General features: G+C 39.1%; 1 pseudogene; it reads right to left on the minus strand.

The window, feature by feature from the left end:
- The window catches only part of LOC124974692 (phosphatidylinositol 3,4,5-trisphosphate-dependent Rac exchanger 1 protein-like), a 79,801-nt pseudogene that overhangs the window by 16,519 nt on the left and 47,461 nt on the right, over positions 1-15,821 (minus strand).

The following is a 15,821-nucleotide window of genomic DNA, read 5'->3' on the forward strand; positions in this document are numbered from 1 at the left end:
TGTTTTCTGGTGGAATTTCCTGGCTCCTCTAAGTATATAATTATATCCTCAGCAAATAGGGATAGTTTGAAGTTCTTCTTTTTCTATTCATATCCCTTTAATTTCTTTGGTCTGTCTAATTGCTCTGGCTAGAGTTTCAAGGACAATATTGAATAGAAGTGGTGAAAGAGGGCATTCCCTGCCTTTTTCCAGTTTTTAGGAGGAATGCTTTCAGTTTTTCACCATTTAGAATGATATTAGCCATGGGCTTAGCATAGATGGCCTTTACAATGTTAAGGAATGTTCCCACTATCCCTATTTTTTCTAGTGTTTTGAGCATGAAGGGGTGCTGTATTTTATCAAATGCTTTTTGTGCATCTATTGAAATAATCATGTGATTCTTGACTTTAAGTCTATTGATATGGTGAATTACATTTATTGATTTTCTGATGTTGAATCAACCTTGCATCCCTGGGACGAAACCCACTTGATCATGGTGCACTATCTTTTGAATATGTTTTTGTATGCGATTTGCTAAAATTTTGTTGAGAATTTCTGCATCGATGTTCATTAAAGATATTGGTCTGAAATTTTCTTTCTTCAATGTGTCTCTGTCGGGTTTAGGTATCAGGGCAATATTGGCTTCATAGAATGAGTTTGGGAGGGTTCCCTCCTCTTCTATTTTATGGAATACTTTGAGAAGTACTGGAATGAGCTCTTCTTTAAAGGTTTTGTAGAACTCGGCTGAGAACCCATCTGGTCCTGGACTTTTCTTTGTTGGCAGGCTTTTGATGACTTCTTCTATTTCATTACTTGAAATTGGTCTATTTAAATTGTGTATGTCCTCCTCGTTCAGTTTAGGCAATTCATATGTCTCTAGAAACCTGCTGATGTCTTCGAAATTTTCTATTTTGTTGGAGTATAGATTTTCAAAATAGCTTCTAATTATGTTTTGCATTTCAATCATGTCTGTTGTGATATTTCATCGTTCATTCCGAATTTTAGTGATTTGGGTTTTCTCTCATCTTCTCTTTGTTAGTATGGCTAAAGGTTTATCAATTTTGTTTATTTTTTCGAAGAACCAACTATTTATTTTGTCAATTTTTTGTATTGTTTCTTTTGTTTCAATTTCGTTGATTTCAGCTCTCAGTTTAAATATTTCCTGTCTTCTACTACTTTTGGTGTTGGTCTGTTCTTCTTTTTCTAGGGCTTTGAGCTGTAGTGTTAGGTCGTTTATTTGTTGAGTTTTACTTCTTTTATTAAATGCGCTCCATGAAATAAATTTTCCTCTAAGTACTGCTTTCATAGTGTCCCAGAGATTTTGATATGATGTTTCTTTGTTCTCATTTACCTCTAAGAATTTTTTAATTTCCTTCCTAATATCTTCTGTTATCCATTCATCATATAATAGCATATTGTTCAATCTCCAGGTGTTGGAGTAGTTTCTGTTTTTTACTCTTTCATTTATTTCTAACTTCAATCCATTATGATCTGATAGAATACAAGGTAGTGTCTCTATCTTCTTGTATTTGCTAACATTAGCTTTGTGGCATAATGTATGGTCTATTTTAGAGAAGGATCCATGTGCTGCTGAGAAGAAAATGTATTCGCTCTTGGTTGGATGGTATATTCTATAAATGTCTGTTAAGTCTAAATTATTGATTGTGTTATTGAGATCTATGGTTTTTTTGTTCAATTTTTGTTTGGAAGATCTGTCCAGTGGTAATAGAGGCATGTTAAAATCACCTAGTGTTATGGTCTATTTGGTTTCTAAAACTGAGAAGGATTTGTTTGACATACATGGATGAGCCACTGTTTGGGGCATAGATGTTTATGATTGTTATATCTTGCTGATTTATGCTTCCCTTAAGGAGTATGAAATGTCCTTCTTTATCCCTTCTGACTAACTTTGGCTTGAAGTCCACATTATCTGAAATGAGGATGGATACTCCAGCTTTTTTGCTGAGTCCATGTGCATGGTATATGTTTTTCCCCATCCTTTCACCATTAGTCTATGGGTATCTCTTTCTATGAGGTGAGTCTCTTGCAGGCAACATATTGTTGGATCTTTCTTTTTAATCCAATCTGCCAGTCTATGTCTTTTGATTGATGAATTCAGGCCATTAACATTCAGGGTTATTATTGAGATATGATTTGTATTCCCGGTCTTTTGGTTCATTTTTAAAATTTTATTTATTTATTTTTTTGACACAACTTGGTTCCTCCTTTATTTGACAGTTCCTTTAGGATAATTCCTCCCTTTGCTGATTTGCTTCTTTGTTTTTTATCTCTTCCTCATGGAATATTTTGCTGAGAATGTTCTGTAATGCTGGCTTTCTTTTTGTAAATTCTTTTAGTTGTTTATCATGGAATGATTTTATTTCATTGTCAAATCTGAAGGTAAGTTTTGCTGGGTATAAGATTCTTGGTTGGCATCCATTTTCTTTCAGAGCTTGAAAAATGTTGTTCCAGGCCCTTCTAGCTTTTAGGGTCTGGATTGAAAAATCTGCTGATATCTGTATTGGTTTCCCCCTGAATGTAATTTGGTTCTTTTCTCTCACAGCCTTTAAAATTCTGTCTTTATTTTGTATGTTAGGTATTTTCATTATAACGTGCCTTGGTGTGGGTCTGTTGTAATTTTGTGTATTTGGAGTCCTATAAGCCTCTTGAACTTGATTTTCCATTTCATTCTTCAGATTTGGGAAATTTTCTGATATTATTTCATTGAATAGATTGTTCATTCCTTTGGTTTGTTTCTCTAAGCCTTCCTCAATCCCAATAATTCTCAAATTTGGCCTTTTCATGATATCCCATAGTTCTTGGAGATTCTGTTCATGATTTCTTACCATCCTCTCTGTTTGTTCAACTTTGATTTCAAGGTTAAATATTTTGTCTTCAATATCTGAGGTTCTGTCTTCCAGGTGTTCTATTCTATTGGTTAGGCTTTCTATGGAGTTCTTAATTTGGTTTATTGTTTCCTTCATTTCAAGGATTTATTTTTTCAATATCTCTAACTCTTTAATGAAATAATCTTTTGCTTCCTGCATTTGCTCTTTTAACTGTCAACTGGTGCAATCATTCAATGCATGCATTTGCTCTTTCATCTCATCATTCAATACCTGTATTTGCTCTTTCATCTCATCGTTTGCTTCCCTGATCATTTTAATTTTGTACATTCTGAACTCCCTTTCTGTCATTTCTTCTGCCATGCTGTCGTTGGATTTTATTGATGTAACATCTAGATTTGTTTGGGGCATTTTCTTCCCTTGTTTGCTCATTTTGTTCAGGAATCAGTGGATCATTAAGATACTGCAGATTTCCTCTATTGATTTATAATGTCCCTGAAGATTGCTAGTAAACTCCCTCTTATCCTTCAGTAGTCCGAAGTCTTGGAGGAAGTTGATAATGCGGTGCTCCACAAGGAAGCTGCCTCCCTAGGGGTGGTGACCCTGAGGTGGGTTATATTCCCTGATAGTGGGCAGAGGTGCCTCTACTTGTTGACCAATTGTCATCCAAAGGGGAACTAGGCTGCGGGCTGAGGCAAGGCCTGTTTGTGCCTGTGTCTCTGGTTTTACCGTCCTTGTGGGAAAACTTCACCCGGTGGGGAAGACTCACCCGGTGGGGAGGTCTCGCTGGTCAGTTTCCCTCCTAGAGGTTCCCCTCAATCTACAACTACCGCCTGGGCTGGGCTTTCTTCCTCTGCAACGTTCCCAGGGGCCCGGACCAACCTCCTGGGCCTGGGAGCCTCACCCTTCGCAGACGAGTTTCCTTAGGCTGTCTCTCCTCAGAGAATCTGCCCGCAGTCCTGGAATCTTCGCTCCGCCCTAAGCGTGTCTCTGTGTGGCTCTTCCACCAAGAAGCCGCCTAGGTCCTGGGACCCTGCTCTGCACCTAATCACCTGGTTATGTGGCCCCTCCTCTGAGCCGCTACCTGGAGCCCCGTACAGTTGCTCCGAGACCCCGTGACCCGCCACACACTCTTCCTCCAGACAGCCACCCGGTGTTCCAATGCAGTCACTAGGAATCCAAGCAACTCACTTCACGTCTCCTCCTCCCGCCAACCGCCCGTAGCCCTAGGCAGTCACTCAGAGTCCAAGTGACCCAGCCTGTTCCTCCTTCTCCTCGGGGTAGCCCCCCGGGTGTTCAGGAGTGGTCGCTCCGAGACCAAGCGACCCACCATGCTCCTCCTCCAGGCAGGCCACCGTTGTTCAGGAGCAGCAGTCGCTTTGAGTCCAAACAACTCACCACTCGCCTCCTCCTCTGGCAACCGCCTGTAGGTCTGATGCAGTCACTACTAGACCAAGCAACATGCTGCTCTCCCCCTCTTCCTCCGGCCAGGCCCCCGGTGTTCAGAAGCGGTCGCTCTGAGTCCAAACAGCTCACCACGCAGCTCCTCCTCAGGCAGCTGCCCAGAGCCCCAGTGGTTGCTCCGAGTCCAATCGCTGTGCTGAGCAGTCACCTCTACGATGATCCCAGTTCTCTGTGTTTACTGCTCCAGCGGGGGGAGGGGCGTCTCACCAGGCAACTCTACTTCACAAAGTTCCCCGCATTCCGCGGCTACCGCACCATCCGGGACGCCTCCCCAATGGGAGAGACTCACCCGGCGGCTTTGAGTTGGTCCCAAGTCTCTCAATATCTCCTCTTTTGAATCCTGCGTCCTGGAGCAACATGAAATGCAGCCGCCCTCTAGTCCACCATCTTGAAATTCCCCTGTCATGTATATTATATTAACATTAAAGGCTACAGGGGACCTAGCATATTAATTTTACATGCTATACTATGGATGTCTTTATAATAGTAAAACCATAGGGCAGTTATTAGCTTTAAATGCTATAGTGGGATATAACATCAATATTAACAGCCACAGGTTGGCTCTTATGTCTCTCTTAGATGCTACAGTATGGACAGTTTATTAATAATAAAGTTCACAGGGCAGATAGAGTATTACTTTTAAGAGTTTATATGATGGATAATATATTAGTATTAAAGACAACAATACAGTTACTATAGTACTTAAGAGTATATATACTACATAAGTATTAAGAGCCAGCAGATTTCTATTTTATTAGTTGTAGATGCCATAGTTTGCATATCATTTAAGTATTACAGGTCATGAGGGAGCAATTATATTATTTTAGATTGGCTATCATATTAATATGGTCATAGGCAATCTATTATATCAGCTCTAATTGCTATAGAATGGATGTACAATATAGTATAGTATTTAAAGTTCATAGAGCAGCTACTTTTCATGTTCAGGGGGCAAGTTTTGATATGTTATTAATATTAAAGGCCACAGAACAAGTATAATATTAGTTTTAGAGGTCACATTGTGGATATAATATTAATAGTAAATGCCACAGGATAGCTATTATATTATAGGTTACCTTATGGATATTGCATTAGTCATAAAGGCCACAGGACAGCTACTTTAGAAGTTTTAGATGTTACTGTATGGATATTATGTAGTATTAAAAGGCCACAAGGCAGCTATTTCTTCAGCTTTTAAGGTCACAATATGTACCCATATTAATATTAAATGTCACAGGGCATCTCTTACAATTTGTTAAGATGCTATAGTACACATATTTCATTAGTATTATAGTCCTACATTCAGTTATTGTGTTTGTTTAAAATGCTACAATGCGGATATTATATGAGTGTTTATGTCCACAGCGGAGCTATTATATTAATATTCGATGATGCACTATTGATATCATGCTAGTATAAGGCCCTGGGTACCTATTATATTAACTGTAGATACTATGGTATGGATATAATATTACTATTAAAGACTGTAAGGCAGCTATCATATCACTATTAGATGGCATAGTTTGTATATTATATTAATATTAAAGGTCACAGTGTGGCTATGATATTAGTTTTAAAAGCATACAGTAGAGATGGATGCAGTGGCACAGGTCTGTAACCACAAGGTTCAGGAGGCTAAGGCAGGAGGATCACAAGTTGAAAGTCAACCTCGGCATCTTAGTTAAGTCCTAAGTAACTTAGCAAGACCCTGTCTCAAACAAAAATTTAAAAAAAGCAAACTGTGCTTCAAGGGTTCAATTCCTGGTAACAAAAACCAAAATGAATAAAGGAAAACCATTCTTTATTATAGATGGTTATGTTAATATTAAATATCACAGTGCAGCCATGATGCTATAGTATGAATGTTACATTAATAAATCACATTAGTTTAAGAAGTATATTACATATTATTTAAGGCCACAGAGCAGATATTAGGTCAAATGGCTATACATGAATTTTTTATTAATATTAAAGGGAAAAGGACAGCTAATATATTAGTATAAGATGCTGTAGTATACATATTATATTAATACTAAAGGCCAAAGTTCAACTACTATATGAGCTATGTTATTGCATCAATATTACTTTAATGCAAAGGCCAGAAGTCAGCCATTATATTAATTTTCAATGTTATTCTCTGCATACAATATTAGTATAAAAAGACACATGGCAGGGCAGCTATTATATTAATTTTAGATAGCAAAGTATGGGTATTACATTGATGTTAAAGGTCAAAGGCAGCTATTTCATCAGTTTGAGGTACTAATGCCTGGCTATCATATTACTATTAAAGGCCACAGGACAAATATTAATGTAAGATGCTACAGTATGTATATTATATCCATATTAAAAGCTGCAGGGCAGTTATTAGGTTTATTTTACATTATAGTATGGGAATTATAATAGTACTGACGGTCACAACACAGCTATTTTATTAGTGTTAGATATGACAATATGCATGTATTAATGTTAAAGGCCACAGAGCAGCTATCAGTTTTACATGATGTAATATGGATATCATATCAAGAATAAGGGCCACAGAGCAGTTGCTATATTAGCTTTAGAGGCCAGAGAATGGATATTTGACTAACATTGAAGTCTAGCAGCAATTATATTAGTTTCAGATGCTATTGTATGAAGATTATATTAATATTAAAAGGCACAGAGAAGCTACTACATTAGTTTCTAGTATTCATATTAGCTATAATATGATTATTACATTAGTATTAAAGGACACAGGGAAGCTATTAGTTTTAGATGCCGAGGTATGGATTTAAATTACTAATGAAAGCCACAGGACAGCTACTTTGTTACTTTTACACTGTATAGTACACATGTTATAGTAATATTAAAGTTCAAATGGCAGGTATTATGTTAGCCTTGGATTCAATAATATGGATATCATATTAGTATATGAGGTTACAGGATATATATTACATTAGTTTAAACTGTTTAAGTAGAGATATTACATTAAATATAGACTACATATCACATTTTATGTTAGGTTTTGATTCTGTAGCATGGATAGTACATTAATATCAAAGGCCCAAGTTATCCACTGTATTAGTTTAAGATGCTGTAATACAGATACTACATTGCTATTAATAGCCACAGGGCAGCTATTCTATTTGCTTGAGATGTTAGAGTATGGATATTATTTTTCTACAAAAGGATACAGGTCAGTTATCACATTAATTTTCGATTGTATAGCATGGATATTGTACGAATATTAATAGTCACAGGACAGCTATTATATTAATTTTAAATGCTATATTATTGATATTACATAAATATCTGAGACCACAGGACAGGTATTGTATTAATTTTAAGAATGCAGGGCTGGGGAGATAGCTCAGTTGGTAGAGTGCTTGACTTGCAAGCACAAGTTCCTGGGTTCGATCCCCAGCACCACAAAAAAAAAAATGCAATACATTTATCATATTAACATTAAAGGCCAAAAGCCATCCCTTATACTAGTTTTAGATCCTATAGCAAGGATATGATATTAGTACTAAGGGCACAGGATACAGATGATATTAAGATGTCATATAATAGATATTCTATTAATGTTTAAGTCCACAGGGCACCTAATATATTAGGTAGACATGCTATCTTATGGATATTAAGTTAATATTAAAGAACACATGGCATCTATTATGCTAACTTGAGAAGCTATAGGATACATAGCCTATTAGTTTAAAGGTCACAAGCAGGTAATATATTAGTATGAGATTCTGTAGTCTGGCTATTACAGCAATATCAGGGGTCACTGGTCAGTTATTCCATCAGTTTAGTTATAGAGGCTATGTAATGGATATCACATAAGTATTAAGGGCTGCAGGGTAGTTATTATATTCACATCAGATACTTCAGTATGGACATCATATTAGTATTAGAGGCATACATTGGATATCAGTGCTATCAATGGACATTACATTATTAGTAAAGGACACAAGGGCATCTATTAGATTAGATGAGATGAGACAGTTTGTATAGTACATTAGATTTAAGGTCCACAGGACCTTACCCTCAAATGGTATATTATGTACATAATAATACTGTAAAAGATAGCAAAGAAGCTATTATATTAGTATTGGATGCTATAGTATGGATACTTAGTTATATAAATGCCACAACACAGCTCTTACATTAATCTTTGATACTATGGAATGAGTATTATAATACTTTTAAATCCACAGGACAACTATTACATTAGTTTTAAATGGCACGGGATGGACATCTGTAGTATTAAAGACCAAAGAAGATAATACCTATTCTATTAACTTTATATTTTACAGAATGGCTATCATTAGTATTCAAGATCACAGAGTTTCCATTATAATATTTTGGTACCATAGTGCACCTCAATTAGTATTGAAGATCACACGGAAGCTATTATACTAGTTTTAGAGGCCACAATATGCATACTATATTAGTATGAAAGGCCACATAACAGCAGTTTTTGATGCTGTAGTATGGGTATTATATTACCATTAAAGGCCACAGGACAACTATTATATGAGTTTCTGGGAACATGGTATTGATATTACATTAAAGTTAAAGGCCTCAGGGGAAGTTATTATACTAGTTTTAGATGCTATGGTGTGGATATCATATGCTTATCATAGGCCACATGGAAGTTATTTTATTAGTTTTAGATGCTACACTATGGATATTATATTAGCACTAAACCAAAAGTCAGGTATTATATTGAATTTAGATGCTGTAGTATGGACAGTACATTATTATTAAATTTCACAGAACAGCTGTTAGAATAGTTTAAGATACTATTACATTAGTATTAGATTATATATTATAGATATTATATTACTCTGAAAGGCCATGGGGCAGCTATCTTATCAAGTATAAATGCTCTACTATGGAGATTATATTAGTATTAAAGTCCACAGGACAAATATTACATTAGCATTAGCTGCTATAGTATGAATATTATATCAGTGTGAAATGCAACAGGCAGCTATTAAATTAGTTTTAGATGCCACATAACAGGTATCATATTTATATGAAAGGTCACAGGACAGCAAATATATATGTATATGATGGTATAGTGTGGAGATTACTTCAATATTATAGGCCAAGGAACAGCTATTATATTAGTTTAACATGCAATAGCATTGATATTTTATTGATTTAAGGGCCACAGAGATGCTATAAATTAGCTTTAGATGCTAGATTATGGATATTACCTTAATCTTAAAGGTCACAGGGCAGCTATTCTATCAAACCCTTCATCCTTTTCACAGGGTGACACAATCCCCTTGACAGATGTCCTCACTTGGTCAGGTGACTCCCAAACTCTCTTCTAAGTCCATTCCTATTTTCTTTTTCACATCTGTGTTTTCCTCCTCTTGTTCTTTTCTATGAGTAACATTTTTGTTTAGATTTTTAAAAGATTTTAAGCCAGGTGTGGTGGTATACACCTCTAATATGAGCTACTCTGGGAGGTTAAGGCAGGAGGGTCACATGCTTGGGAAACCTGCCTGGGCAGCTTAATGACAAGTCTCAAAGTGAAAAGGGCTGTGGATGTTGCTCAGTGGTGGAGCACTGGCAGTGTGAGGGAGGCCCTGGGGTCAAACTCCATCACCACAAAATAAAGTAAAACACTATTTTAAAATAATTACAGTCTCCCAGGAAGTTGGTAAAATAATACATTTTGTATACTCTTCACCAAATTTCCTTAAGTGGCATTGTTTTACGTAACTAATACTAAACCAGGATATTGACAGTGCTGTGACTGGTTATGAAAGAAAAATGCTCTTGTAAAGTAAACTGGTTTTACCATATGTGTACTGACAGTGATTGGATGTGGCTTGGGATGAAAAGCAGGTCCTGATCTCAAAATCTACAGTTAACTGTAATCTTGTTGAAGTTATACTTCAGGTACCCCAAGAACAGAGATTTTTGGAAAAGAATAAATTTAAATATACAGTTGGTGCTTAAGCTAGGTTATGGCAATCACACCTTTTAAGCTAAAATATCAAAGGAATGAGACTACCTCCCTCACCTTGGTGGCCTCATGCTAGTTAATAAAACCAGGAGATGAAACAGAAAAAAAAAAAAAAGATGCAATGGGCAGGAGCTGGGGGTGTAGCTCAGTGGCAAAGAACCCACCTAGATCCTGACGCATTGAGTTTGATCCTCACCACCACATAAAAATAAATAAATGAAAATAAGGGTATCATGTCTGTCTGCAGCTAAAATTAGATAAATAAATGAATAAGACAGTTTATATATACATATAAATGTATAAATATACATACATACATATATATATATGTATGTATGTGTATATATATATATATATATATATATATATATATATATAAAACATCATTCTAAAAAATGCAGTGGGCACATTTAATTGCCAAATGAAAGTTTTTTAATAGAAATTTGTGCATTATTAATTTATTCATTTACTTATTTATTTTGGTACCAGGGACTGAACCCAGGGTACTTACCCACTAAGCCACACCCCAGCCCTTTTGCTACTTTATTTAGAGATAGGGTCTAACTTGCTTAGGGCCTCACTTTGAACTTGTGAGCCTTCTGCCTCAGCCTCCCAAGCCACTGGGATTACAGGTGTGCACCACCATACCCAGTCAGAAATAAGATTTTGATATCATTCTCTAATCCAACGAGTCAGGGCTCTTTGAAGAAGTGGCAGATACTAGAACCAAGAAGGTAAGTGTAAAGACAGGGTAACATTTAAGTGTCAGAAAGAACTTTGGGACAAAGCAAGAAAATATGCTAAAGGACAACAGGAGATAATGGAAAAAAGATTCCAGTGGAAAGACCACAAAGGTTAAACCAAGAATGAATTAAGTAATGAGGAACTACAAATTGGATAATAAATAAGAGCATAAGGTAACTACCCAATGTCCACAATGATACAGATAATAACTGAATAGATAAATAAATGGGTTGACTGGAAACCACTTGTGCAGAAGAATTTCAGATAACTGGGGCACACACTCAGCCTTCAAAGAGGTGGAGTTAACTCCCTGTTCCTTATGTGCAGGCCATGAAGGGTGACTTCCTTCAGAAGATCATAGACAATGTGCACACACAGAGTTAGAAACTTCCTAATGAGAAACCCGAAAGGCCCTGCCTCAGCCAGGTGAGCAGAGTCAGTACTAACAGGATATTCCCCTTTGGGGCCTGAGAGCACAGAGATGCTGTTCACCTTCATGACCTGCCTCCCCCAGACCCACAGACCCAGGATAAATATGAAGTTAAAATGTAAACCCCAATAGAGAACAATGTAAAAAGTACCTGAAAGGCCCTTCTCAACCTTGTTAAAGTCATCGGAACAAGGAAGGTCTGTGAAACTGTTCACCAGCAAAGAGAAGTCTATAGGGACAGGAACTGAATGTCATTTGGGGCCCTGGAACAGGAAGAGGCAGAACTGAGAATCCAAAGGAAATGCAACTGCACTTAGTGATAGCACACTAGTGTTCGTTCTTCTTGACAACTTTTCTAGGACATTAATCCATTTGAGACAGTGCACATAAATCACATCAAAAGAAAAATGAAGATGAGGCTACCTGGGAAATCTCTGCACTTTCTTTGCAATTTCTGTATAAAGATAAAAACTACTCAAAAATAAATCCTTAATACATGGTTATATGTTTTCAAACACTTGGTTGTTTATACAATTATAATTGCTCATAACTGACATTTAAGTAGTTATTTTATTATCATTTCAAAAAGTATTTTAACAGAAAATTAAACCATTTCATCTAATATATGATTCAAGATAGCGCCACTTTTACAGGTTTTATGTTCAAATAAGAACACACATAGGTCAACTTATATTTTTATGCAGTCACTAGGTACTAGGTGCGGCTTCTAAAAACTTGACCACTTTGCACTCAAATAACATTTTAGAGACTATTTCAACTCATGACTGAACTTTCACTGTGACTAGATCACTTATCCAAAGAATACTTGTCCTATTTTTATTTCTATTCATACGCTTCAGCAATAATAGATTCAAATTGTTCATTTGACTAATAGTCAAAGAGAAGAAAAAGATAAACAGGATTGGTAACCACAGTGGATGATGCCTTGTGAGCAGAAGAGGTTAGATGGATACCAGAGTCCATCGCCTCCATGATGCTCTGCAGGAAGTGAAGAAATTGGGGAAACATAGTCCATGTATGATCTTAGATGCTGCTATGTTTTGGAAAATTACTTTTCCTTTTAGAAATCACAAACCATTATTGGAGGCCCAAACTCTCAAATGGTTCCAAACTGAGTTGAACTTCTAAGTGATTTTATTATCACTCTATCTGGTCATAAAATTTATGATAACTAAAAGATCTAGTAGCTGGGAATGCAGCTCAACAGAATAGCACTTGTCTAGCATGCAGGAGGCCTTGGGTTCAACCTCCAGCACCACAAAAGAAAAAAAAAAAAAAGAACTATGTCTTATTTACATAATCAAGTACAAAATGAATAATCACTTCTTCTATAAAAATGTGTTAGACATGAAAGAGTGGACACCATCAAAATAAAAATATTTTCTCAGAGTGGAAATATTTTAGTCACACACCTAGACTATCATGAACAGTAGTGCCTCATCATAAAACATGTTCATCATCAAAACAAAAAAGCCTTTACTGACTGTTGACAGGGGAAAATGGACATGGTCTAGCTTAGAAAAGGACACATTAGAAGCATATGATAGTGACATCAAATTCTCCAGGACAAGCCAGATACTTTGACAAGTCTATAACTCCAGCACTTGGCAGGTTAAGAAAGGGGGATGACATATTTGGGACCCACCTGGGTAATTAGGCAAAACCCTGTCTCAAAATTAAACATTTAAATGGCTGGGGATGTATGTATCTCAGTGTTTGCCTAGCACATGCTACAATGATCACTTGGTTCAATTCTCACTGCCAAAAAATGGTGAAGGCCAGACATTTGATCACAGAACAGGGCAGAAGTCATTATGCCAATCTCCCCAAATGATCGAAATAAATTGCACTGTGTTCAGTTCATAAGATAACATGTCAAACCCCTGCTTCTACTAAATCAAATTTGATGACCTTTCAAATATAGTAAAAACTGTATGTTCTTTGTTAATAAATTCAACAAATATGAGAGGTAAACATGACATTGATCTGAAAGCCATAGGGGCACTGGTATTATGATAAAACCCAGTCATGGCACTTCCTATGACAACAGGCCCATCCACTTGATGGCAAGGAATAAGAGAAAAACTTTTGATGAATGTTCAACTTTAGAAAGACAAATGGATACACTTTCTAATTTTAAAAATTATAAAAGAAAATGATTTTCAAAAGATTGTTTTTATAAATATATCAGAATTACAAAAAGCAACTGTTGTCTTGCCTCTTAAATACTAAAGATTTGAGTCCTGAGGAAATTTCAGAGTGGTTTTAAATATCATGCCATATGATACCTGACATTAAACATATCACCATTCTCCTTTTATCTTCTAAATAGGATTTGAAAATTTTTCTTAGAATAAAGTCATCTGAATTAGGAAAATTTATTGGGATGTGTGTGGTGTGTGTGTGCGCGCGCCCACGTGCTGCTGAGAACCAAGCCAGGGTTTCTCACATGCTAAGTAAGTGTTCTGCCACAGGAATGTGCACACAGCTGACCCACCCTGAGCAGCCTTCGGTAGTGCCCCAAGTCTCTCCAACCCTCCCTGCCATGCCCCAACCCCCCAACCCACTCTGCCCTGCCTGGCTATTCCTTGCACTGCCTTGCCCTGCCCTGCCCTGCCTTGGTGGGTGGCCTGACCTGAGGGTAGCGACCTTACCAAGAGAGGGTGCATCACCCATGGCGGTCGCTGCCACAGGATGGGTCGAGCACATGGAGTCCCTGGCCTCCTGTCTGTCTGTGCCCAGCCCCCGAGGCCTCCCTGTCCCAGATCCCTGACCTCCAGGTCTAGATCCCTGTGGTCAGTCTCGAATCGCACCCCTCCGCCTCAGGGCACTCCAACCTGAGACCCCGAGCTTAGGGTGAAGGCCTTCCCTAAGGGAGGCGGCCTTCCCCAGGGCTGCGTTACCCAGGTGGACTTATCTGAGGGTGGTGATGGGCATCTTTACCTGGGGACAGCGGTGTTACTGGAAGGCGGTTGCCTTTCCCTGAGTGCGGACTTTCCCAAGGGCAGGGCACAGCGGCACGTGTCGAGGCAATATGTCTCCACCAGAGCTGAAGCAGCCAGATGCCAACACCTGACACGTCGAGGAGGCCTCCAGAGCAATGACACACGGAGTGTGCAGGTCCCAACCTGTGCTGTGCATCCGCCTTTCCAGCCACGCCTGTCTCAGCTGCCTGAGAGCTAGGCATGTGCAAAAAGCACAGGCAGCCTTGGCATGCCCCCACGTGGCTCCGCCTACTGTGGACTTGCCACATGTGCCTGAGTCCGAAACCACAGGAGGTCTGCTTTAGGGGCTGGAGGCACCCACCGGGAAGAGATCCCTGCAGAGCAAAGTGCTGCCTCCAGCCTCCTTCCATTGTCTGGGCACTGGCGAGAGTCACTGCAGAGTTCCTGGGGATGCAGACACCTCCACATACCCACCACACCCCAGGGTCGGGATCTCACTGCTGCGCCTGCAGCAGAACAGGTGGCCAGCAGGACAAGAGGGGTCATGAATGTGGAAGCAGGAGTGCCAGGTATAGGCAACCACCCATGGGAAAGCCGAGCCTCCAGGTGACTCGGTTGGAGCTGGGCCTGGGTTCAGAACCCAGCTCTGCTGTCTCCTAGCTGTGTGACCTTGGAAAAGATACTTAACTTCTCTGGGACTGAGCACCCCCACCTGCCAACTAGGAATAATAGCAGGACCTTGCTCACAGCACTCCTGTTTGGGTCAAATGGGTCCCCATGGGTTAAGAGATGGACCCAGGGTCTGGGGCAGGGAAACCACAAAAAAAAAAATTAGAAAAAGAGGCTGAGAGAGCACGTGTGGAGACTCTCGGTACAAACGAGGTTTGCAAGAGGGACTGCAAGGGCAGTCTGGTCCTGACCACTTGCTGGGGCCACAGGAGACACGGCTACTGGGGAAGAGGCCGAAGGGTGTGTAGGAATGTCGCACTACTTTTGCATACTCAGACTACTTCGAAATAAAACGTTACTTAAAGCTTGTGGACAGATTTTGATGAGGAACTGGGCACAGATGGAAAGCAGAGACTGCCTGAAATGAGCCCAGATCCCAGGGCTGCAGAGCAGCTGAATACCACGGGAGAAACCCCGAGGCTCACCTCAGGGCCCGCAGGGACCCTTTCCAGGCCTCCCCCGAAAGGGGGCCCTTGTGAGGGTACAGACTGGACCAGGCTTGGTGCTCCTAAAGCAGAGTCCTCAAAAGCAGAGTGGGGCCCAGGGCAGCACCAGGGATCTGCCAGGGTTGATGGTCCCCTGGAGTAGGAGGAGCATGGGTCCACTCACCATGGTGCACCCTGGGGAATCTGATCCTTGACTCAGAGATTTTTGGCCAGAATCTCCACTCTGGGGTCCTGGAAGAAAGAGCCGTC

Source organism: Sciurus carolinensis, unplaced genomic scaffold (genome assembly GCF_902686445.1).
Source record: "Sciurus carolinensis unplaced genomic scaffold, mSciCar1.2, whole genome shotgun sequence".
Taxonomy (NCBI): Eukaryota; Metazoa; Chordata; class Mammalia; order Rodentia; family Sciuridae; genus Sciurus; species Sciurus carolinensis.